The sequence below is a fragment of the Cupressus sempervirens genome, chromosome 11 (genome assembly GCF_028749045.1).
Source record: "Cupressus sempervirens isolate cs-2001-9-10 chromosome 11, ASM2874904v1, whole genome shotgun sequence".
In the NCBI taxonomy this organism is placed as follows: Eukaryota; Viridiplantae; Streptophyta; class Pinopsida; order Cupressales; family Cupressaceae; genus Cupressus; species Cupressus sempervirens.
Window position 1 is genome coordinate 290,283,497 of NC_143128.1, and position 24,786 is coordinate 290,308,282.

The following is a 24,786-nucleotide window of genomic DNA, read 5'->3' on the forward strand; positions in this document are numbered from 1 at the left end:
ACAGGATCATATCAACTATCATAGAAAATTGATAAAAACTTAAATGAATGAGTTTTTATTCCTCCCTACACTGAAATGGAAGATTTGGAGCTTCCTATTATATCTTATTAGTAGGAGGGTATGATAAAACTACGTACCTATTCCAAAATATAAATTATATAATAGGTATTTTAAATTAATGTTATTGTTGTAACAATTATTGAACACTAAATACTAAACACTAACTTCAAAAATATCAAAGGGTGTAAATTTATAAAAATGAGCAAAGAAAAGATGAACACAAAAATTTAGGAGACAAAATATAAGAACACATATTTATTGCGGTTCGGCAAATCTTGTCTACATCCACACTGTAGCAGGTAATTTATATTAATGCTTAACTAATATAATTTACATAGACTGTACAAAATCATTTATATAAAGCTCTTCGAATATGAAGAGACATAGAGGAAATAAACAATTATGTGACCGTTGGACTTCATACCCCAACAATATCTCTCGTGATGTCCAATTGGTACAGCTATGCGGCACTACGTTCACTTCTTCCCATTTGGACTTTCAGAGAACTATGAACTATGAGGCCATGTGAGTCAATCTCAAGTTTGTCAAACTTTTCTCTGGCACACTCTGAATGAACCTTCTCCAAACCATATCAAAATAAAAAATATTTTATCTTCTTACAAAATCACCATGACCAAGAAGATGACTTCCTACAAGTGAGCCACATCAATACATCATTGGGCAATTAAATCCTCACATTTATGAATTTAGGTGATTTGGAAGTGGTCTCCATCTCATCAAGATAATTTGTTGGAAGCCCAATAGCCTTAGCCTTATGCTAAACAAAGGTCATTTTCCCGACATTTGAATGTTTGTCCTGTCGCTCTCTCCTCTTCTGAAGCTATCAAAACTCTCATTCATCACTTGTGAAATCCCTCACTTTTCTCTCTTTCAGCTCTTTCATCTTCAAAAGAATGTGCCTCCTTATTTGAAAAACTAGGAATTACTTTGGCCTCCTCACCTTCTTCTTGGTCTATATACACGTCTCTTCTTTCAACCATATCTTTTGTCATGCCTGACACATCTTCTGCCTTTCTTTAAAAAGTTGTTTATTCATTTATCTTCTGAGGAAACTTGGCATGCTCTTCAAAGTACTCTAATTGGAGCACTGTATAAACTCTAGATGCAAAATTATTTGTATCTTTGAGGTTGGAACCATAAATAAGAGAAACCATTTTAAAATATGCCAACACCAGGCATTTTACAAACTCGTCAGTCTTATCTTCTCTTGTTCACTTCCGCAATTCTTCCATGACAACTCTCTTACGCATGTGTGTGCACTCAAGAATTGCATTAAGTTCAAATTTAACAACTTTTAAATCTTCTGGTTCAGCTTCAGACTTATATTCCCAGCCATCCCCCTAGTGCAAACGACATATTTTTCTACTTAGAAGGCCCAATCTCATCCTCTACCGAGCCCAAATTTCTTAAAAATTTGGTAACGATAAAATCAATTTCACCTCTATCTATCTCTGCTCTAGCCTCACCTTCTCTATTGATGTCAATTGTAAATATTTAAAAACAAGCAAGAAAAAGAGTGAACACAAAAATTAAATAGACAACACAAAAACACTAATATTTATCATGATTTGAGATTTTCCAATATCCACATTCTAGCACAGGAAATTATTATACAATCATTTATAAAATGGTTCTTTGTTTATAGAAAGTTCTTCAACAAGAAATGAACAATCATATGACCGATGGACTTCATACCCCTAACAAAGGACATGTAGAATATAAGAAATAACTACTTCCAAATCAAATAGAGCAGAACATACAAAATAATAAAATAAAATAAAACAATCATAAGTGACGGACGTTTAACAACAGCTTATCCTGTATCTGTTTAACCTTGGTGATCTCTGTAGCCTCCAAAATCACTATAACGTATTTAATACATCTTATGTAATACTACGTCTGGTCACCAAAATCTATCATCAAAGCTATGACCACAACACACATCTACCCTGCATTTTTTTTTAGAAAGGCCAACTGTTCTGTTTTTTATCAACATCGTGCACCCATTGCAATCTCCAGGGTTTCTGTTTTCCCTTTCGTATGGTTGTCATAGCCTATGCAGTTGGTCCTCAATGTAAGGGGTTGTTGATTCACAAGATGAAACTCAGAGGTCGGATGGGCCTGTGCTGCAACGCTGGGTGCACACAGGTGTGATGTAGGTGAGGCATCGACCGAGCTGAGGTGCAAATGGGACTATGTCGTGTGCTGGGCAAGCATGGTTGTGGTGTAGGATCTTGTCCTAGATATGATCCGAGGTGTATGCTTTGGGGTTGTGTTGCGAGATGGTCCCTCCAACATAGTTGAGGTGTAGGCACGATGTGCAACCGAGCCGAGGTGTGATCTTGGGGTTGTGCTATGAGATGTTCCATCTAGCATAGTTGTGGTGTAGGAGAGGCGTGGAGCCAAGCTGAGGTGTATCCGCAGAGGGTAAGTGCCGGTGTGCATGATGGGTGACTTGGAGAGTCGACCTCCCTCAAGAGGGACGAAGAAGAGTAGTCCTTCCCTCTAGTCTCCGGATGAGATACAGGTGACGCAAAGTCATTAGGAGCAATGAAGTGTTTCTCTGCCGTATCGTAATGTGGTGAGGTTTGGTGTAATGACAAGGGTCCCTAACTTAGTGAAGCGGTGTAGCTAAGCCAATGTTGATGGCCTACCATGGAGGTTGTTCGGAGTTTGAAAGCTGGGGAAGTGGAGTACCTAGTCCTGCAATAGGAGACAAAGTGGTTTGTCCGAGTAGGTGAGTTGGGGGCTTATGGTTAGCTGTGTGGGGAATATGTTGTTGGGCTAGATAGCTAATTGGTGCGATATTGGTTGGGTGTGGCACTGGGTGCACATCTAGGGTGCTTGGTTGCATTGAGGTAGGATCTCAGAGACCGTGGTGGTCCAGTATGGCAAATAGGATGTAGTGTTCTGGAATGGTGCTAAGGGGATGCCGAGTCAAGTGGGTAGATCTATATCAAGTATCTAAAGGGGGTAGTTTTTGGGTATGGCTCAAGGGGTTGAGTCATGATGGACTGCAACGAGGAACAAAGGCTTGTGGTGCATGATTGAAATGGATGAAGTAGATTCGTGAAGTGGTTTAGAGGTGAAGCTATGAAGTGCTAACCGAGTTGGAGATAGAAGTCTAGCGCAACAAGGTTGGGTGGATCATGGAGCTAGGGTGTGGAACTCAAGTAGGTGGTGAATGCAAAGGGATTCGTGGATTGAGTACGAGACGACGTGGATGCATGAAGGGGTTGGTTTGAGTGGACCGGGTGCACGAGAACAAAGTGTTCACCAACAAGGGCATGTAGACATAAACTTGGTGTCGAATCAGTCGGGGCTCAGTGTTTGGATTCAAGGTTTGGCTAAGGCAGTCAACATTTCCATGGGAACAAGGGTTGGGATTCAAGGGTTTAATGGGGAGCTAGGGAGACCAACAAGAGGTGGAATGCCATGGAGGCATAGTCATGTTAGGATAGCATGCAAGATTGGACTGGAGGACTCTAGGAAGTTCAGAGAGGTGCCATGGGGGTGTCGAGTATACCGTGGAGGTGTGCATATGAGCCAAGAAGTTCAGAGAGGTGTCGTGGAGGTGTCGAGTATGCTCTAGGAGTATGTGTATTGAGCTAGAAGGTTCATAGAGGTGTCGAGGTGGTGTTGAGTATACTTTGGAAGTATGTGTATGAGCTAGGGAGGACTTATGGGGTCTAAGTCAGCCAGTGTGGATGCAATGTTTAGCAAGGGAGTCATGGGGGTTCTCGATGCAAGGTTGCAGTGGTGCAGCATTGGGCTCAGGGAGTCAGGCAGAGTTGAACAAGGGGAGTTGTGGGAGTTCTCTGCATTCCAAGAGTGGCACTATGGTGATCAAGGAGGATCAGGAGGTGGTCAAGAAACTCGGGGAGTTGAGATTACATATGGCCGATGTTAGAGTATGGTGGTCTTATGGGGGACATCATGGCGAATTTATCAACCGTGTGCCAATTTTAAAATTGTAAGAGTATAGATTAGCTTTAAGTTCTTAAGTAGGATAAATGTATAATGTTTATTATTTTAAACTAATCTATTTACCTAAATGATATTTTTTTTAAAACTTATGTTAAGTAATTTTAAAGTTAAAGTTTTTTTAATTTACCATTTTATTTTATTTCTTGATATTTCTTTTAAACATTTATATATATTGATATTTATATATGAATATATTATTATTTTTTAATTCTATTTTAAAATAATTAATTATAAGATTAAAAATCAATATATTGACTATAACTGATTATAACTATTTGGATGTATGTTTAATTTAGTTTGTTATAATTATATAATTTTTAAAATAACTTAATTTAGTTTCTCATTCAACACATTTTGTTGTCATTTTAATAATTAAGTATTCATGTATATGTATTTATATGTACACATGAATACATTTATAACTCTATCAAACAAATATTTATTTATAATTTATTCATAGAGATATATGATATTTTACCTAACAATAGTTATTTATATTTTAAAAATAATTGAACCTTAGTTTCTATCTAACACTTAGTCATTCATATATCAAACAATAACTTCTATATGTGAACCATTTATGTATCAAACATTGATACAACTATATACATAACATCACTTTCATTTAATAAAAATATTTAATTTAGGTAAGAGCCTAAAATGCAATGGTAAATTGTGAGTCATCCATTGTCTATTAAAAATAATATATAAATATTTATTTAATTTTATATAAAGATTAATTTTATTTTATAGGTTTTAATTTTCAAAATATATCAATATATAAATGTTAAAAAAGTCAAATATATACTGTCAATCAAAGTAGTAAAAACTTTTTTTAAAAGAAAATTTAATTTTTTTAAATATATGATATCATTCTCAATATATTGATATTGAAATAATAATTATTAAAAAATTAAAATTTCTTTCAAATAAAGTGTAAATATAAAATAAATTAGTAACTTTATATTTTAATATTGATTTTATAAAATGATGGCAGAAAACGAATGGTTTTTGAGTTCAAAAATATTATCTCAATATAATAGCCATCTTAAGATAATATTTTTGAATTTTATGAAATTTTCCTCTTTTACTTACAAAATTTTATTCTAAAAACATTCAAAATATAAAATATAATGTCATTTTTATATTAAAAAAATATAAAGTTTATATTACATTGAAGTAAGTCACAGTAAACTTTATCAGCATTACGCTCAGCTTTAACAAAAATATGATTAAAAACTTTTTAAGGTATTACACTCAGCTTTAACAAAAATATAATTAAAACTTTTTTAGATATTACGCTCAGCGTTTACACTAAAAGCATTTATTTTAATATTACGCTCAGGGGCAAGACTTGGCACGACTACCAATGGTGCAAATATGTTGCACCATAGCCAGTGCCTCAAGAACAAAGACTAATTGAAGTACCATTATAAAAATTTAATTTATTAATTGAATAGAATGAATGAATAAAGAATTACAAACAGCTGGAGTTCAGAGTACTCGAGTCTGTTTAAAGAATTGTATACAAGAAATATTTAAGAGTTTGTTTGTGTGATTTTAGACCAAGGTCTTGCAGGAGCGCGAGGTGGGATCCCACATAGCTGGGAGAAGAAACGCGCGGCCGTTGACGCCGTGGGCATTGTAACTGGCCCCTGTCGTCTCGTCCGCCAAGAGTTGACCGGCGTAACCGGGATAAGCCCCGCTTCCATACATGCCAGGACAAGCTGACACCGCCTCCAATGGAGCGGCGGCGTCTCCCTGGAAGTATCCCGACTTGAACGGATTCGTCACTGCGCCAGTCAAAACAGTAGCAATGTTGATTATCATCCCGTCGACGCCCACGTCGCCGTTGGGGGGCAGCAGAGGAGCGCTCTGCGGTCCGTAAATTGGCTGATGAAACGGCCACGCGCACTGCCCCGGGCACTGCCTCACCGAGTTCCCCACCCACGCGTACGCGTATTCACTGTCTCCAACTTTGCTGCTGTCGTGGAATCCGCAGGAGCTGCTGCAGAAGTTCTCCACCATTACATCCTCAGATGTGAGTACCAAATACAACTCCACCTCACCATTGCTCTTCTTCTTCTTCGATGGCGGAGGCAAAGCTCCGGATTTGATTGCTCCCTTCACCAGCATGGCAATGTCACTTCTTTTGAGGGACTTTCCGAGAGAACAAGATTCGTCCAGCTTCTGCTTCCCCAGCCTTCGCGTTAGCGGCTGAGCTGCTTGGTTTACTGTGGAAGGGGCAGATCCTCTGTAGGCCTCTGTCGTTTTCCACCAGGTGAGAACAGAGGGTGAAGAACCCTGCTTCCCGCTTTCCGTCCCCAAAGACTGCACAAAAGTCGGCCACAATGGCACGCTGGGCGGAAGTGAAATTGCCGTACCAGACGAGATGAAGATTGAGAATGGGAGATGTGGTGAGGAGACGGCCATTGTGGTATTGCAAAACAAGAGGCTCTTCTTCCACCAGGGCAGAAAGTTTTCTCCAATGAGAAAGGGGCCGAGCTGCAGCATCCACTGTGGACAATGCCGCCATACATACTAACACTAAACTCATCGCAAACATCTGAGACCCTGAAACGGCCATTTTAGTGGGAACCCTAGTCCAGTCGGAACAGAGATTTGAAAGAATTGATCTATAGTCCTAGATACTGAAGTGAGGAACTGTGTGAGAACAAACAAGAGAAGGGTAGGGTTTAATAGGCAGAGATGGCTACGCGGAAGCGGGACGAAAGGGATTGACAACGGGATCTTACCGGTGGCATTTACAGCTGCCAAATAACAAATGAGCAAATTCTACCGTTGAATCGCCGGGCTCCCCCAAAATACAGCTCAGTTCTGCCTGGAATTCACCAATTACGCGTGTTTGAGATAACATCCCCATAAGAAGTAAAAGCAAGATAATAATTGGAACAGTTGTGCTTTTTACTAGCGACAAATCGAGTGTCTTTTCCAAGACGTAATCTGCTGAGTTACGGTTTTAAAAGAGAACTAATTTACTTTAAATCCCTAAAATATTAATTGCTGCAACGCGGCGCACGCCGCAAGATAGCAGATACGAGGAGGGAGTCGAAATGACGGACGGATGGGTAGTGCAAGATGTGGGAAGCGTCTACACAGCCGGTGTTTAACATTTTATTATTATTATGATTATTAGTATGTTTTTGATAGAGGTACATCATTGATTTAACTTGAGACAAGTTGTCTTTTCCAAAGGTTTAAATAACAAATATTTTTAAAATATTTTTAGTGATCATATTCCTAATTTGCTATTGGTCGTGTGGATTTTTCTCAAGGGTAATTTTATATTTTAATTATGAAAAAAAAAGGAAAAAAATGATGTTGATAAGATCGTATTAATTGTGACAGTAGCTCACATATTAATTGTTACATCAATCCTTGTCAGAAGGTATAGGTCAAAGCCATTAATTATGACAATCAGCCAAATTTACAATCGTTGCAGACGAGGCATTTGTAGTAGTCTTCAAGGAGAGCACAGAGTTAAGAAGTCGAATATTTGAATCAAATCCAGAGAAAAATGTAAGTTGCAATTTTAGGTTCTTCTTTTCAAATGATATTTGGTTGTTGTTGAAGTTGCAAAATTGCCTTGCAGAAACAGTTTGTACATTTTATTTCATTTCTTAAATAATTATATTTATTAACTTATACTAGAAACAAAATTTCATAAGATTTTATGGGCAAAATTTGGTAAGATTTCGTAGGTTAGATCCCTCTCATGGCCCAAGTTTTATGGAAGTGGTTGAGCTAAAATGCATTGTCTCGTATTAATTACTACCAAATCCATGTGTAATTTCCATAATTTCCTCTGTGATTCTCATCACATCTGCCTTAAAACCCACTTTGTGTTTTGTAGTTGAAATCTTCGAAACATTCTTCACAAACTTCTCGTATGATCTTTCAACAAGATCTAGTAACCCTAATAGAAGGTTGAAGCCTAAAGTAGTTCACCCAAGGGCATTTGTTGTAAATCTAGCCAACTTTAGAGAAAACGATTTGGATGAGTTGCACTATGACTTTCTCAGCTTCACTTCTCTATCTTCCCCTTCCATGAGGGGCTTTATTTGTGTCGACAGTAGCCCTACAATTCCTCCCAATGGAAGCTTCCCTTCAACAATAGTGGGATCCTTTCTAGAAATTAGCTCCAGCAACACAACCCGAAATGCAAACACATCAAGTTTTGGTGTAACTTCTCCATTTACTAGGTATTCTAGACCCATCTACCCTGGTGTGCCTACTATGTGCCTTGTGCACACATCTATCCCTAATTTGGCCATGGCAAAACTAGTAATCTTAGCCCTAAATTTGCTATTGAAGGGAGACCAAGTAAGATTTTCCCTTTGAACTGATGCAAAATCCTTGTAACTTCACCAAATCACTATGATTGACCTTTCACAAAATCTTCAATTCTTGGGACATATCACCCCTCATCTACTTTATAGCATAATTCTTACCATTTATGATGCCTTTGTAAACAGAGCCCTAATTGTTACTCAAAGAGCCAAAAAATTTCCACAAGAAAACATGATCCTACTCTGTTGTTTGTCCAAAAAATTCAAACCTCTCACATCATCATCCCATGCTTACCCATTCTTGAATGAAAATCGGTAGGAAAAGAATGCATACTATTTGTAACGAGAAAAAAATTAGTGCAAAAACATCATGAATTACATGCTAAGAACACTGTAACCCTTGAGCGGCACAATTTGTAGCACAAATCTTCCTAACAATACTAAGTTGCAACACAAATGCAACCCCCATATCTACAACACACCCATTCTATGGCATTCATATATTCATTTAGTACATCCTCTGACCAAGAGTTCCAAACCAGAACAAAATCACATTGAGTCTAGATGGGGACAAAGTCTGGGAATCACTTTTGGGTGAAAAAGCTTGTCTGATTAATAAAGCAGTCTTTCTTTTTTGTGCACTTGGTCCCTACTTACTTTATCAACACACATCACAATCCATCTTTGCTTGCATTCAATCAAATTTTACTGCAATTACCACCACTATAATAAAGGTAAAAATTCCAATTCTTTTAAGCAAGCGAATCTTATCTTCATCTGTCTTTTTTTTAGTTTTCTTGATATTTTATTTCCTGTCTCTTATTTTCTTTCTCTTTATTGTCCTTATTTTGACATTACCCATAAGAAAAGTTTTCTTGATATTTTATTTCTTGTCTCTATTATTGTCCTTATTTTGACATAACCATAAGAAATACAGCTGAATGTTCTCATTGTCCTAATTTTGACATGCCCATGAGAAATACACAACTGAATGTTCAGAAAAACTTGCAAACGCACAAACTTGATTTTTCTTTGAAGAGCTTATAGTAACAGTTGATAGTTAAAAAAAAAAATTCTAAAATTCCATTTTCAGCTAGGGTAGCACCATGTTAGCCATGGCCCCAATATTCAGGAGAGATACTTTATATATTTTTAATAAAAAAAATTCTCATTTTTATTTTATTTTTGAATTTTCTTTTTATATAAACATATTATTACATCACTAAGTTATATTTAATCAATTTTTTCAATCCTTGTTTTAGTTATTTATTTCTTCTCTGAAATATTGAATTACAAAAAATGAATAACAAGAATACACTAACCATAACAAAGGACGTAGAATTATCAAAGTCTCTCATAAATGTGCTAATAACATTGGCTAAAATTTTCTCCTATTGGGTACTTTTTATTGCAGGAGATTTTGATTTCAAATTTGAATGGCTAATGAACTAAACCTCTTCAATAGTATTCAAATTTGAAGGGGTACTAGGTTCTTCAATAATCTTAGATGCTAAAACTACCCTATAACAATACCAAAAAATGCATAAAGCTAAAGCTAAAGCCCCACTCAAAGAAGCCCCTATAACAATACCCAAACCATGAGAACCTTTATTTGTACTTGATGATGGAGAAGTGGCCACTTCAATTCTAGTTTTCTTTCAAAGCTATTATTTTCTGATTATGATCAAAATTGATTCATTCACTGACTCTGATATGACCCTCTTTGCACATTACTATTTGATTAAATAAATTAGACTATTCTTAATTTCTTAATAGAAATTATATCTACAAAATACTAAACATTTTATACAGAAGTTCTTTTTATTGATGATACATGATTATATTTTAAATCTTTATACTTTAAAAAGAATAAGACAGTCACTTTAGATTATGACATATACTATGTTATTAATTGTTATTATCATTTAGTCTTGTCATGTGCATAAACCATTTCTTGTTGATTCTTCTATGTTTAAGTTCTACTATTTCAATTATCTAATTTCTTTTCACTATCACAATATATGGTTACCATATTAGGACAACACTGTATGAAGATCAAACGAAAGAGATAACAATGCTATCACTTGTTCATGATACATGGCAAGGTATTGACCACTACATCTAATTTGTGAAGCATAGCAATTAAAAAATTTTGATATTGAAGTGTTAAAACTTAGCATTACTATTTCAATTTTTAGCCATCTTCTAACAATGGAAAATTAAAATAAAAGGCAACTATGAACATGTTACTTTGGCACACTTTTACAAGTTGGCATGTACATGTCGTATTGCAGAATTGAATCTTGACTTAGTTAAGTTTGAAATAGTCATCCAGGAAGTACCTTAAACTTGATAGTCCACACATAAACTACATGGACACAATGTCAATCTCCCAAGTCAATGAGTGTAGTCAAGAAAACTTGAATTCTAGTTACACTGCTCTAGCAATGCAAACGACAAACCCAATTCTCATAGAATCATTAGATACTACAACATCTACTGCAGTGACTAAAAACCCAAAAACCCATTTCTCTTTGCATTTTTTGAAAGACGCATTGATATGTGACAATAGTAACATCCCAACAAAACAATGCCAACACCGAAAATCCAAACGAACATGCACTAGCAAAAATAGAGACAAAGAATCAATTTCTATATACTAGCATAGAATAAATGACACACCAACACAAGCATGTGCCATTTGCAAAATGCTACAGTTTGGCAAAAGCATCTATCACATTGACCAAGATGTCATGAACAGTTCTCCTATGCTACTCATTGCTACCGATGTAAAGAAAATTGAACTAGGACAATTAATTTGCAAGAAATGTCTAACAACAATATCATTTGGCAAACTACCTTGCTTCGTTGTGCCTTGGAACATAAGACAAAATCCTTGTATAAATGTAGTCAAAATGCTAAGTTCGTTGGAAGAAAGACTTGTGTCTTTGTAGATAGCTTTTGCACAAAGAAGGTAATTAGGCTTCAAGAGATCACAATATGGGCTAATTGGAACAATCATCAAGGTACCTATAGACTTTGACAAAGTACAAGTAACACTGCATAGAGAAATTGATGAAACAAAAACTGTAACAATGAAACTAAAGAGAAAGCTAGAATACAACAACACATATGCTCAAGGAAATGTTTGACCTGCTTCTATAATGAATGCATTTGCAAGTTTAGGAATACCCCACTATACACAAAGGAGCAAGTTGTCATAAATAATAAATGGGACATGTTGCTTGCAGCCAGGGCCAATGAAATGAACTTAGACATTCAAACCAATGAAGACATGGATGATGCCACATCAAACACTCATGAAGATCAAATAGTTGAATCACTTATACATTGGTTTAATGACTCACATTCAATTAAATACCTTGAGAAAACCGTTATTAATATTGCACCTTCTGAAGGGATCAAACCTCTTGGCATTTTCCAAGACACGTACTCAGAAGAGATGAACTTCCCAACATTATTCTTTAGACATCATCCAATTGGCATATCTAACAAACTATCCTACCAAAAAATTACAAAATTCGAGCTAATGCATTAGGATAATGACTTTGCTATGCATATCACTAACATCTTCTTCAAGGCTATCAAGATCATAATACAACAAATATCATCCCTAGCTTGGGTTTGGATAAGGAAAGCAGAACTCAAAGGCAAAAAACTTCTAACAAAGGATGTACGTGGCCCAATGAATTTAGAGAAGATAGTACAATCACCCTTGGGATTCATATCTCAAAAGCATTTGTACATCCGTCGACTACTTGGACAACACTAGAAAGAATATATTTAGAATGATACAACAACTTGGACCTCCAACATTATTTGCTACATTGACCAATGTTGAACACTATTGGCAACCACTATGCAAAGCATTAGACCATATATATACTGCACAACAAAGCAAACACAATGAAACAATCGAAGACAAGGATATAGATCTCAAAATTAGGCAAAAATTATTGTTTATAGCCGCTACTTCAACCATAGAATTAATGCTTTTCGCAAAATGATGTTGGCAAATGACAAGCTATTTGGAAAAGTGCAAGACTACTATTTTTAACAAAATTCTTCATGTTGTGGATAAAAGATGCTCCAATATGTGGAACTTGGAAAAACAGTGACATTGAACAATTTGTAGACACATACATTTCATCTGATTGCTCATTGCTTGATCAGAACTTGCTAAAAATGCAGATTCATCATCACACAAGGAGTTGCAAAAAATACCGAACCTCAATTTGCCACTTCAATTTCCCACTCCCCTCGATGAAAACAACGATAGTGCTCGAACCTTTGTAGACAACTGACATTGCAATGAAGGAGAAAGTGAAAAGCTTCTTCAAAGATTTAGAGAATATGCACTTTGCAAAAGAAACTACATTCGACAACTTCTTATGTCACTTTAACTTCAACGTACATGACTACATTACAATGCTTCGATTTGCACTAACAAAGAGAACTTTGCAACTAAAAAGAGAGCCAAAAGACATTTGGACAAATTCATTTGCAAAACTTGTGCCACCTCTATGGTATGCAAACATGAACACCCAATTCATACTAGATGCATATGTTATTGCATCTTACTATTGTTCATACATGACAAAACAAGACAAGACAATGTCCATTTCATTTTCTTGCTTGCAAAAAGAAAGCACATTTGCATATGAAAACAAGATTCAATTTATATGAAAAATTGGAAATGCATTGCTCGACTACCAATAGATTTCTAACAGACAAGTTGTCCACATTGCTTTGTCATTGCCCCTACGCAAATCCTCATGGAAAACTATCTTCATTAAAACTGCCCTATTCGAGAGTAGAGTCTTCATGTTGAAAAGCCCAAAGCTATTAACCCAAGAAGAAGAAAGTTTAGAAAACATAATGTGTGCTTCTATAATAGAAAAATACATACTACAACCAAATCAATTGGAAAAACTATCCCTAGCTAAGTAATGTGCATTTTACTATAACAATGGAACAAATGTCAAAAAAAGATAGAAGCTATAGATCATACGCTATGTTAGGTACCATCCCCATATTGATCATGAGAACTATTGCCGAGAGAAACTGATGTTGCACCTACCTTTCAAAATAAGTGAACAAACACTTCTAACTAGTTACAACACATGGATGACAACATTCACTACACATAAAACAAAACTAGCTAACAATGAGTGACTATTCAATGCACAAATTAATCCTACATGGGGAAACATAGAGAAAGTTGCAGCAAAGGTAGACATAGAAAAGTTTCTTCAACCAATCTTCGACCATGAGGATAGTAAAGCTGACCAACAAGCCCAACCAAAAAGCTATGACATAATTACTAACGTCATGCAAGAAAACTCTAGAAAATGCAAAGACAAGATTCCAAAGCCCCTATTCTCAGAAATAGCGCATCCATATTTACTAAATAATAATGAATATCTCAATTTGTGATGACAATTGAACAAATAACAATAAGCAATAGTCAAAGACATGGTAATGTGCAAGAGACTAGCACCACAGACATTGTTGTACTTATTCTTGACAGGTGGTGCTGGAATTGGAAAGACATTCACAACCAATGTACTATATCAGGCTATGCTTTGCCTATATGAAAAGGACCTATACAGAGACCCACTTAAACCAAAAGGCATTATAGTCACTTCAATAGGTAAAGTTGCATTTAACATAGGAGGTACGACTGCATACTCCATTTTTTGCCTTCCTTGCAATTCTTCCAAAATACTGCCCCTTGATTCCAACACGCTAGATAGCTTAAGCAAGAAACTTGACCAACTAAAGATCCTCCTAATTGAAAAAACCTCGCTTTGTCGGCTCTTCAATGCTATATAACATTGACCTAAGACTATGACAAATAAAAGCACACATCAACAAAACCATTCAAAAATGTTGACATCATATTCTGTGGGGACCTCTACCAAGCACAAACTATCTGTGACAATTGGATATTTGAATCACCCACAATAAACAATAACCAAGTTCCATACACATTTTGGGTAGAATTGGTCAAACACTTTGAACTCCATGCAATTTTAAGACAAATAGATGAACAGTTCATCTCCATACTCAACCGAGCTAGAACCTTAGACCAAACAGATGAGGACATTTCGTACTTGAATAAAATGTGCCACAAGAATCCTTTCAATGATCCAGCTTTGCCCCATTTGTTCCAAACAAACTCATTTGTTGACCACCACAACAAATAAATTTTGAACTTCTTGCACACAACACTATATGTTCTAGAGGCAATTGACCAAAAAGACATGCCACTCGACATAAAGGAATACTGGAATGAGAAGGCATCACTACCTGCAACAATCCTCATCAAACTAGGCATCTTAATAGAACTCATAGTAGGTAATCTAGACACTAAAGATGATCTAGTGAACAATGTAGATGGCACATTCCAATTATACACAACAAACAAGAAAGACATTGTTTGGGTACAGTTCAATGATCCAACAATTGGCAAATCCTACCACCAACAAATGCAAAGCTTGTACACTAGCTCAATACCCATTATGTGGACACCAATATTAAGAATCGCTAAGAGGGTCAAAACCATAAATAAAATTGTAACATGAAAATAATTCCCCATCCAACTAGCATCTGTATGAACCATACATAGGGCACAAGGACTCACAATGGACGCAGTTGCATTTGACCCATCTAAAGTCTACCAACATGGACTACACTGCTCTATCACGTGTGTGGTGAATTGAATCATGTACCTGACTCATAAATTGCAACATAACAACTTCAAAGTCTCCCACGAAGTAAAAAATAAAATGCAATGCCTCCACACAATAGCCCAATGGATAGTGAATTACAACATTCCTACCATACTAGAAACTGAACACATTATATGGTCTCTGAATAGACATAGCTTACTGCTACATGAAGAAGACATAGGTCATGATCATGCATTACTTGTAGCAATTGTACTTTGCCTTCAAGAAACAAGGACATAAAATACCACTCACATGATATTGTTGACTAAAAACTTCAATTTCCACCCCTTCTTTCTTATACATAGTCTACTCACATGTTGGACAAAGGACACTATAGTAAACAAACTAGAGACCTTTGCAGCAGAGGACTTCGAAACAACAACGATTGACATCTTGCATTTGCAAAATTCCCTACACATCACAAATATCTACCTAAGGCCCAACGCGCCTATTGTTGGATTATTCAACTTCCTTGAAAACACTACTAATTCAGTGCCACAAAATTCACAATTCATTATTGCAGGGAACTTCAACATAGACATGCTTAGCTCAACAAAACAAAAAACAATGCTCATAGACTTCATGGAACAACACAAATTGCACTTTGTAGTCAATAAGCCAATGACACATGCATCAAAAATAATTGACCACTTATGGATCCACAACATTGACAATGCAGTAGTTGCATTCACTATATTAGACACCTATTGGACATATCATTTTGCAATAGCATTGTGCCTCTAGCTATACTAAACATATTATGTTTCCCCTCCCATCTCAAGTCATGGTTACTACAAATGAAAAGGTTAAAGACAAAATAGAAGTTGATGCTACCGAGTCAACAAAACATGAACATTATGACAATAGGTAAACTACATTTGATAACTACATATCCACTATTAACTCTCAACCATAGACATGAATCTATAGTCTACATTTTCAATAACTTATGTCACATGTGCTTTCCTTCTATGCATTCAAAAGTCAATACATTGTGCATCATAACAACTTGCAAAAGGACAAAACATCAAATGATCTACAACACCACAAAAATGAAAGTATCTTTATACATTTAAAAAGCATAATGTCGGACATATAAAAACAAAAGATGTTCACCACTTATTCTCCAAACTAACATGAGCTCATTCATTACAAGCCCAAGTTGGAGACAATCCACCCATCCACCATACTTGACATATGTAAAACACAATCAACAAAAGCATTCAAAGGTCATGTTCTAGTCACATATGGCCTAGCATGCAAGACAAGCTCAACAAGTGACCAAAAAGCATCTATTGCACACATTGACCTTACTAATAGCCAAGGGTAGATGATAATTACAACAAATATTAAAAATACACTAATACAAAAAATCCTACCATCACTCTAGCCCAATACAAGTGTCCATTTGGAGTAGTTTAAAATCAGGAAAAAAAGCCAATTTGAAAGGGGTGATGCTAAATATTACTTACAATTGACACCTGAAACAAAAATCACAACTATTCATCTAGTTTGCACACAAAAATGACTCATACCAGATACAAAAATATCATAGTTGGTCTACTCGTCAAAGACATACCCAATCAAAAGCCTTGGCATACTTGTACCACCACAGACACGAGACATCCAAATTCCACTTGCAAAGTATAGATGGACCACTTCCTTCAAACGCTGCTACTGTAAGAAACTCTTCGAAATCTTAATTTCTTCTTGCTTAAAGCTTGGAACAGAAATGCTTAAAATGAACTCATCATTTCTGAAAACCATAATTTCACGTTTCTACAGCTCATAATTATAAAGGATCATGTCGGACTTGACACCAGCTTGCAAAAAGTATTTGTAGCATCCACAATCTGAAACCCACTACTTCTACTTCTAAAAAATGTAGTATGCCAAGGACCATGAGGTTGTGCAATCCTACGATTAGGCCTCTCTACCTTCATTGACATATTGGATGATGCATCAATAGAAAAATCACTCATGGAACTTGAGTCAACAAACGTACAAGTAATAAAATAACTACCTCCTTCCACTTATCAAATCAATGGAATACAAAATGCTCTTAAACTAATTTAGATCTATATGGCTTTGCCAATAAAAGGTAATATGTACACTAAGGACAAAAAATGTACACCTATCACCATATCATCTTGTCTGCAATATATGCCACCAAATTGTTTCCCCATCACAAAGTACAAACAACAACATTACGCATTCCACCAAATGTGCACGAACCATGTCATTCACTTATCAACCTTACCTACAATGCATACTTGAGACTAAAGACAAGCTACTTGAATGCAACTTGCATGGACGACTTCTACAACAACACTTTCCAAAGCTCACTACAATACCATTTGACAATTACATAGAGGACATGTCATCAGCAATCTACCTCATGTGACAATTTGAGCTCCTAGGAACTTTCATCATCGCAATGAACAATTCAATTGTTGTTGTCATGAACAAACCCACTATAGTAAGCAACTATGCACTTATATTTCTCAATTCTGCATTGAATGGATGCCACTGTCAAAACAAAATAGTAATCTACAAATTACTTGTTTTCTACAAATTGTAGAGCTCCTAGTAGAAAACAATTGTACGACACCAAAATTTTCCAGCACCATACAACAACAATAAAGGTACACATAACTCAACTTCTACTAACCCTTTCACACTAATAGAAGTGTATACATTCTCCATTTATTTCAGCTAAGAAGTATGCTCAATTACTCAAACATTTGTTGCACTTCCGGGTTTCTCACATAATAGAAAAAATGAATTTTCAAACATGCAACATCATTTTTTGAATCGTAGTTTCACATATACGACTTGCAACTGAAATTTTATTCTCTACTCTTTACATGGTTACTCTGCATTTTGCTTCTACACATGATCAGTTTCCATATGTTTAACTTTGCACAAACAATGTAAATCACACTAGTACTTACATAATACATACAATATGCTAATTTTAAACATGCACTTTTTAAATTGCTCTTTCTACTATTCACTATTAGCATCTGTTTTGAATGTATACTCTACATTTTGATCATACTTTGAGGGTAGGACATTTGATATTATACTTAGTGGACTATTTAATCGGCTGAGTTATTGCCAGTTGTGTGTCATTCTTTACATGTGTTTAGATATTGTGCATTAATGTTTAAAAGTCTATATTTTAGAATACTTATTTCCATTGTTTGTTATTATTAAGTTGGCATAGTTATTTCCTATCCCTCTCACTGAAAACCATTAAATCATTTGTAGCTGAGATTTGTCAATCATTTCAAATGGGACCCTCTACCTAGAGATATCATCCCTAATCCCTAGGTATAATGATGATAATACATAATGATACATGTTTCTAGAGATCTAACCAGACATCTATGACAAATTACTGAATCAAATTATAGAAACAAAATAGACTACACTACAAACTATGAATTTCATGCTAACAACCATTCTTATTTCTTCCCGACAATGTGACCTATTCTTAATTTTAAAGACAAACTATGATTTCAAACAAAAGGTAGGGACTCAAGCTCCTTTAGAGCTCATGTTTAAATATAAAATTAGAATGTTATTGTTTTAAAATTATTGAATAATTAATTAGTTCTTCTATACACTCATTATGTTGGCTGTATAGCCATTTCACATGATGTGCGTCATATTTTCATATTCATGTATCATGTTTTACTATTACTGTTATTGAAATTTTTATAATTAAATAAGTTTAACTTAAAATTAAAAATATCACTGTAAAAGAAGTATGAAAAGTTGACTTAGATTTTGTCTTCTCTTTTAAGAATACATTTGTGCAATACATGAGATGTAAATTGGGAAGATCATTCGCTTCATTGCTAGTAGTCACATGCAATGTTTGTGATAGAGAGAGGAAGGGAGAGAGTAATAGAAAAAGGTAGGAATACTAGGGGGTGTGGGGTAGAAGTATAAAGGTGATCTATAAAGCGGAAAGTGATATAGGAGAAGATGGACATGAAGGTATACATGGAGAGGAGAGGGAGAGACAAAGAAAAACAAAGGTAGGTAGATGTGAAAGTGAAGATAGGGTAGAGGGAGAGAGGAAGAAGAGGTAAAAATGAAGGTAGGAGAGAGGGAGAGAGTTACAAAGAGGGAAAGAAATAGATATAGAGATAGAGAGAGGTACATTTTTCTCTATTTGCTTGTCCATTTGTCTATCTCTCCGTCTCATTGTCTCTATATCTCCTTATCTCTCTATCAATCTATTTCATAATCTATATTTTTTTGTATCTCTTCCTTTGTATCTCTCCATCTATATCTCCTCAGGTCTCTTTCTATCTTTACCTCTTGATCTATTTTTATCCCATTCCTCTCCTCTTCCCGCTCTATATCTAGAGACATCTCTCTCTCTCTCTCTCTCTCTCTCTCTCTCTCTCTCTCTCTCTCTCTCTCTCTATATATATATATATATATATATATATATATATATATATATATATATATATATATATATATATATATATATATATATATATATATATATATATATATCGCTCTATATCTAGAGACATCTCTCTCTCTCTCTCTCTCTATATATATATATATATATATATATATATATATATATATATATATATATTTACCCTTCTAACTCTCATTTTTTTGTTTATTCCTTATGTCTCCTCTATGTATATTTATCTCTACCATCTCTTTTCATCAATTCTTTTCCTTCTCTACATACCCCTCTTTCCTATACACACATACATCTCTATTTGTCTCTTGTTCTCTATTGGTATCGCCTTACTTATTTCTCTCTCACTCTTTCCCACTCTATATTTACCTCTAGATCTCTCCATTTTTCTATATTTCAAACATAACAAGACTTTATTGGTCCATAATATAAATAAAAATTATGTTTTAATTATTATAATTTTTTTAATTAATTATAAATACATTAATAATAAAAAATTTATTTATTTACAATTAATTATAATTTTGATTATTCTGAAAAAAACATATAAATAAAATCCAAGTTAATTTAAATTATATAAATTCTATTTGATTATAAAATCTAAATGCGAACTCAACTATAAAAATAAACCATTAAAATAATAATAATAAAGTATTAAACTTCATAAAAATTGACCCTGCATGTCAAAGGTCATTATGGGTGATTAAAAGAATATTATTTGCACATTTCTTTTGTCCTTCCTAAAAGAATTGGAAGCCCCCCAAAAAATAAATGTGTGATGGTGAGATGGATGTGACAAATGAAAAAATCACTAGGTAAATTTTCCCTCCCCATTTTTGATGGGATCTTAATCCTCATCGGTAACATTTAAAAAGAAAAACAGAGAATAATATGAACTAAATTTAACCAAAATTTCACACATCTTTTAATGAAGCCCACAAAACATGTAGAGAGATTTAAGCCTTTTCTTCATTAAGTAACTTGAAAGTGGAGATTTTGGATGGTTGGGAATCAAATTAGTGAATTGTGGGAGCCTAAGAAGGTGACATGATATACTTAGACTACAGGTATGGTGAGAGCAAAGCATTTGTGTCTATGAATAACTAGATGTAGCTATCACATAAGTCTTGCATAGTTGATTGTGTAAGATGTGCACAAAATGGATACAAACATTTATAACCTATTAGAATAGTCATCTTTATAGAACAAGATTTCATTTTGGATATGTGTGAAGAAAGAGGGGAAAAATGATCTCCAACAAGTTGGAATTATTGATGACAAATGTTAGAGAAAATATATTTGTACATGTGTGTTAATTTCAGTTAAATTTTTGCAAGCAAATTATATGTGTACAACCAACAAGAGAGAAATATCAGTAAACATATAGGCATGAAATAAAAAAAAAAGCAACGGATGTATTGTAGATGTTACCATCACACAAACAAGAGAAAAATATTGACAAACATATAGGCATGAGATAAAAAGACAATGGATGTTTTGTAGAGGGACCTCATCGAGGATATAATCGCTATCGCATGGAAAAGACAAGACTATGTGGATGAAGGGTCAAAGGGATTTAGGGGCTTGAACCAATGACATGCACTCTAATATTGTCTATATTTTTCCATCACACCAAAATCATGTAGTTTTGATATGATGGAAAAATCTACATGTAAAATCAAGTTGGCTAAAAGTATCAACAAATAAAAAAGGTTCAATCATCTTGCACTAGTTAGGGTGAGTTATGGACCATTGATTTTAAAAATTAGCTCCTTCGTTTCATATCTAAAACTCCTTCAACATAACCGAGTATCTAGGAAGTTTGACTATTTCAATTACTCTTACTACTACCTAATGTAGAATGAGTGTTAGTAAACTATTTAAAAAGAGTGACTCAAAGGATAGTCTAAATAGTATACAAACACTCATTCTATATAGCAAGCCATTCTACAATGTTATATTAATGCAACATTATCTTATCTTGTCCATTCATTCTTTAACCTCTCAATATCCACATTTGGTTCTTTTGAGGACTTTGATTAAAATGGTGTATTTCCTCATTTGAGCCCAATGAGATCAATCAACACAATTAATGTGATTTTGAAGTTTACTCTTATTTTGTGATCTTGTTAAATCATTTTATCATCTTGTGTCAAAATCAATCAATTATAGTCCATTCTATTTTTGTCATCTAATGTAGGTAATAAATAGCTAAGAACAAATATAATTGCATATGGGATCTTAAAAGATAAGAGACATTGTAGTCAAACACTTTTTGAATGTAATGGTGTAGTTTGGTTTATTTTATGTTAGATTGCATTCATGAAGAAAATCACTATAGTTGTTTGTTGAATTAGTTTGTAAACCTAGACAAGTGGTTGGATTGTGAAGGTTTGCAAATATGTTTAAAAAATTAGCATGCATCAAACATGCCCAATCGACTTAAATGGAGGGAAAATTAATTCAAGTGTAATTTCTCTAATGTGATAAGATATTGATTTTCTTATTAATTGACGATCACCATAATTCCATTGTTTGAAAAATACATTATAACTTGAACTTTTGTTAAGAATGATTTCTTCCTAGAGATAATTTTTTGTCCCTTCTTTTATACATTTTCATAATCCGTTTTTATAAAACTATTTATAACTATATAGGTATTTTAGTCACATAAAGATATTAGTTATTTTATCCATCTATGGTAAGAACTTTTGATAATATATAGAACACCTCTTACAACAAGGGATGCATATAGCTAGAGTCCCTACCCAAGATATAGAGGGAAGTACAAGAAAGTGAATGTGGCCTATGGATAATTCATTTAGAATTGAGTATGCTTTCACAGTATGCATAGGGAGCAAGGGAGGAGTCAATGGTTAAAGTTACTTAGGGCATATGTAGTGTTCAACAAGGGAGTTGTGGTGATTCTTGATACATTGGTGCAATGCTTGGCTTCATGGGTAGCACGCAAAGTTGAGCAAGGAGAATTGTGGTAGTTCCAAGCATTCAAGGAGTGGCACCATGGAGGTGAAGGGTGGTCAAGAGACTCAGGAAATTGAAATCACATATGGCTAGTATTGGAGTAAGGTTATCTTATGGGAGATGTTGAGGCAAAGACACAATAGGGCTAAGTTCAATCAAAAATTTCTAAACTTCAACAAGAATTTGAAGATCTAGTTACGCTCAAAATTTTAAGATATGACAAAAACAAAAGTCATAGTCCTTTAAATCTAGTTTCTAAACTACCAATTTTTTTTCAAAATGGTTTAGTTTTAGGTCCTCAAAAAAGGGGGCCACAGAAAGTGGTACTATTTATTCCAAAAAAACATAACATAGTACAAAGTGTGGCCCCCCAAAAATTTTAACTTATTTTTTTTTGAAATTCTTTAATCGCTCTGGTCAAAAGTTACTTAACACTATGTAGTTTATCCTAGATTTTTTGGGTAATTTTATAATGTGTATTTTTTTAATGAATTTTTTAACTAGACACATCCCAAAAATGTGAAATATCTGTGTGCTCCCCTTAGAAATAACTGAAAAATAATTTAAAATCAAAAAAAAAATTTCAAAGTGTGTAGAATGGAGTCTAGTTTCTAAAAAACTGTGTAGAATGGAGTCTAGTTTCTAAAAAACTAAGTTGTTGCAAAATTTGATGAACAAGCTAAAATCTACAACCCAATTAGTACATGGTGGTTTTTGACAAAAAATGGACATACATTCAAAAGTAATTATAGATGAAAGGCTTGAAATAGTTCAAATTAAAAATAAATAATATGGTTATATAGCTCACGCAGAGACCTACAATGTCATGTAACCTGATCTTATTGATGCCCAACCACGAGGAACCTTGAAGGAGAGCACACAAGAAAAATCAATCATTTTTTGTATGTTTGTAGCAAAACATGTCTTAGACCTGTTTATAAACTCCAAACCTTTGGTTTGGATCTCTAAGGCAAAACCAAGCCTTAGGCTTGGTTTTAATGAAAAGATTTGAATAGTTTGTATGCCCTATAGCACGTGCGCCCTATAGCACGTACACACTATTTAAAGCTTTTGAATTTGGGTCTCAATAGCACGTGCGTGCTATAGTGTGCATGCACTATTGAGACCTAAATAGTGCATAAAGAAGGAAGAAGATATGCAAAGAAAGAGCAAGCGAAAGGGGGGAGGGATGGATGTGTGTGTGTGTGTGTGTGTGTGTGTGTGTGTGTGTGTGTGTGTGTGTGTGTGTGTGTGTGTGAGAGAGAGAGAGAGAGAGAGAGAGAGAGAGAGAGAGAGTAGGGGATGGGAGAGGGGAGAGAGAGAGTAGGGAATGGGAGAGAGAGAAAGTGAGAGAGAGTAGGGGTGGTAGAGAGAGTATGGGATGGGAGAGAGGAGACGTGTGAGAAAGAGTAGGGGTGGCAAAGAGAGAGTACAGGATGGGGGAGAGAGATTGATAGTAGGGGATGGGAGAGAGAGGAAGTGTGAGAGAGTGAGTAGGGGTGGCAAAGAGAGTACGAGATGGTAGAGAGAGAGATTGAGAGTAGGGGATGGTAGAGAGAGATCAGGTAGTGGGAGAGGGAGTGAGAGAGGGAGAGAGAAAGAGAGAAGGATGGGAGTGTGTGTGAGAGAGAGAGTAGGGCATGGGAGAGAGTGTGAGAGTGTGAGAGAGGGTAGGAGTGGTGGAGAGTGTAATGACCCTTTTTAGGTCATTAATTTATTTACGACTTTTCCTTAAATAATTACTTCAATAATTGCTCTAGGCAAATATGTTTTTGATTAAAAGCTCAAAGCTATTGAAATATGTTAGAATCTAGTAATTGATGAATAAACCAAGATTGATAACATAAACCATCACTATTTAATTGAATAAATAGTTTGGAGAGATTTTCATAATCATCACCTGGCAATGCAAGTTAGAGGGCTGCCTTCAAGAACATTGATCCTATGAGTTGAAATACTAGCAGTAATACTCAAGATTCCAATGAAAATGGATGTTGCACATATTCCAAACCTACATCACATCCTTCATTGTTCATCATGTGTGGCTACATTACTTACGCCCCTCTTCATTCTTATTCCCTCCATGAAAGTTTCATGCCACTTTCACTTTCACATGAGCCCTCTCTAAGCAGTTAACAAATTATTTTTCCATCATCATAAAAATATTTGTTTTGGGTCTACAATCATCCAACATAGTTGTGAAGAGTATGAG

At 35.0% G+C, this 24,786-nt stretch overlaps 1 pseudogene; it reads right to left on the bottom strand.

Annotated features, from left to right (window-relative positions):
* Nucleotides 1-5,493: 5,493 nt before the first annotated feature.
* LOC149529259 (protein EXORDIUM-like 2 pseudogene) lies at nucleotides 5,494-6,888 on the bottom strand (annotated as a pseudogene).
* Between the last annotated feature and the right edge of the window lie 17,898 nt (nucleotides 6,889-24,786).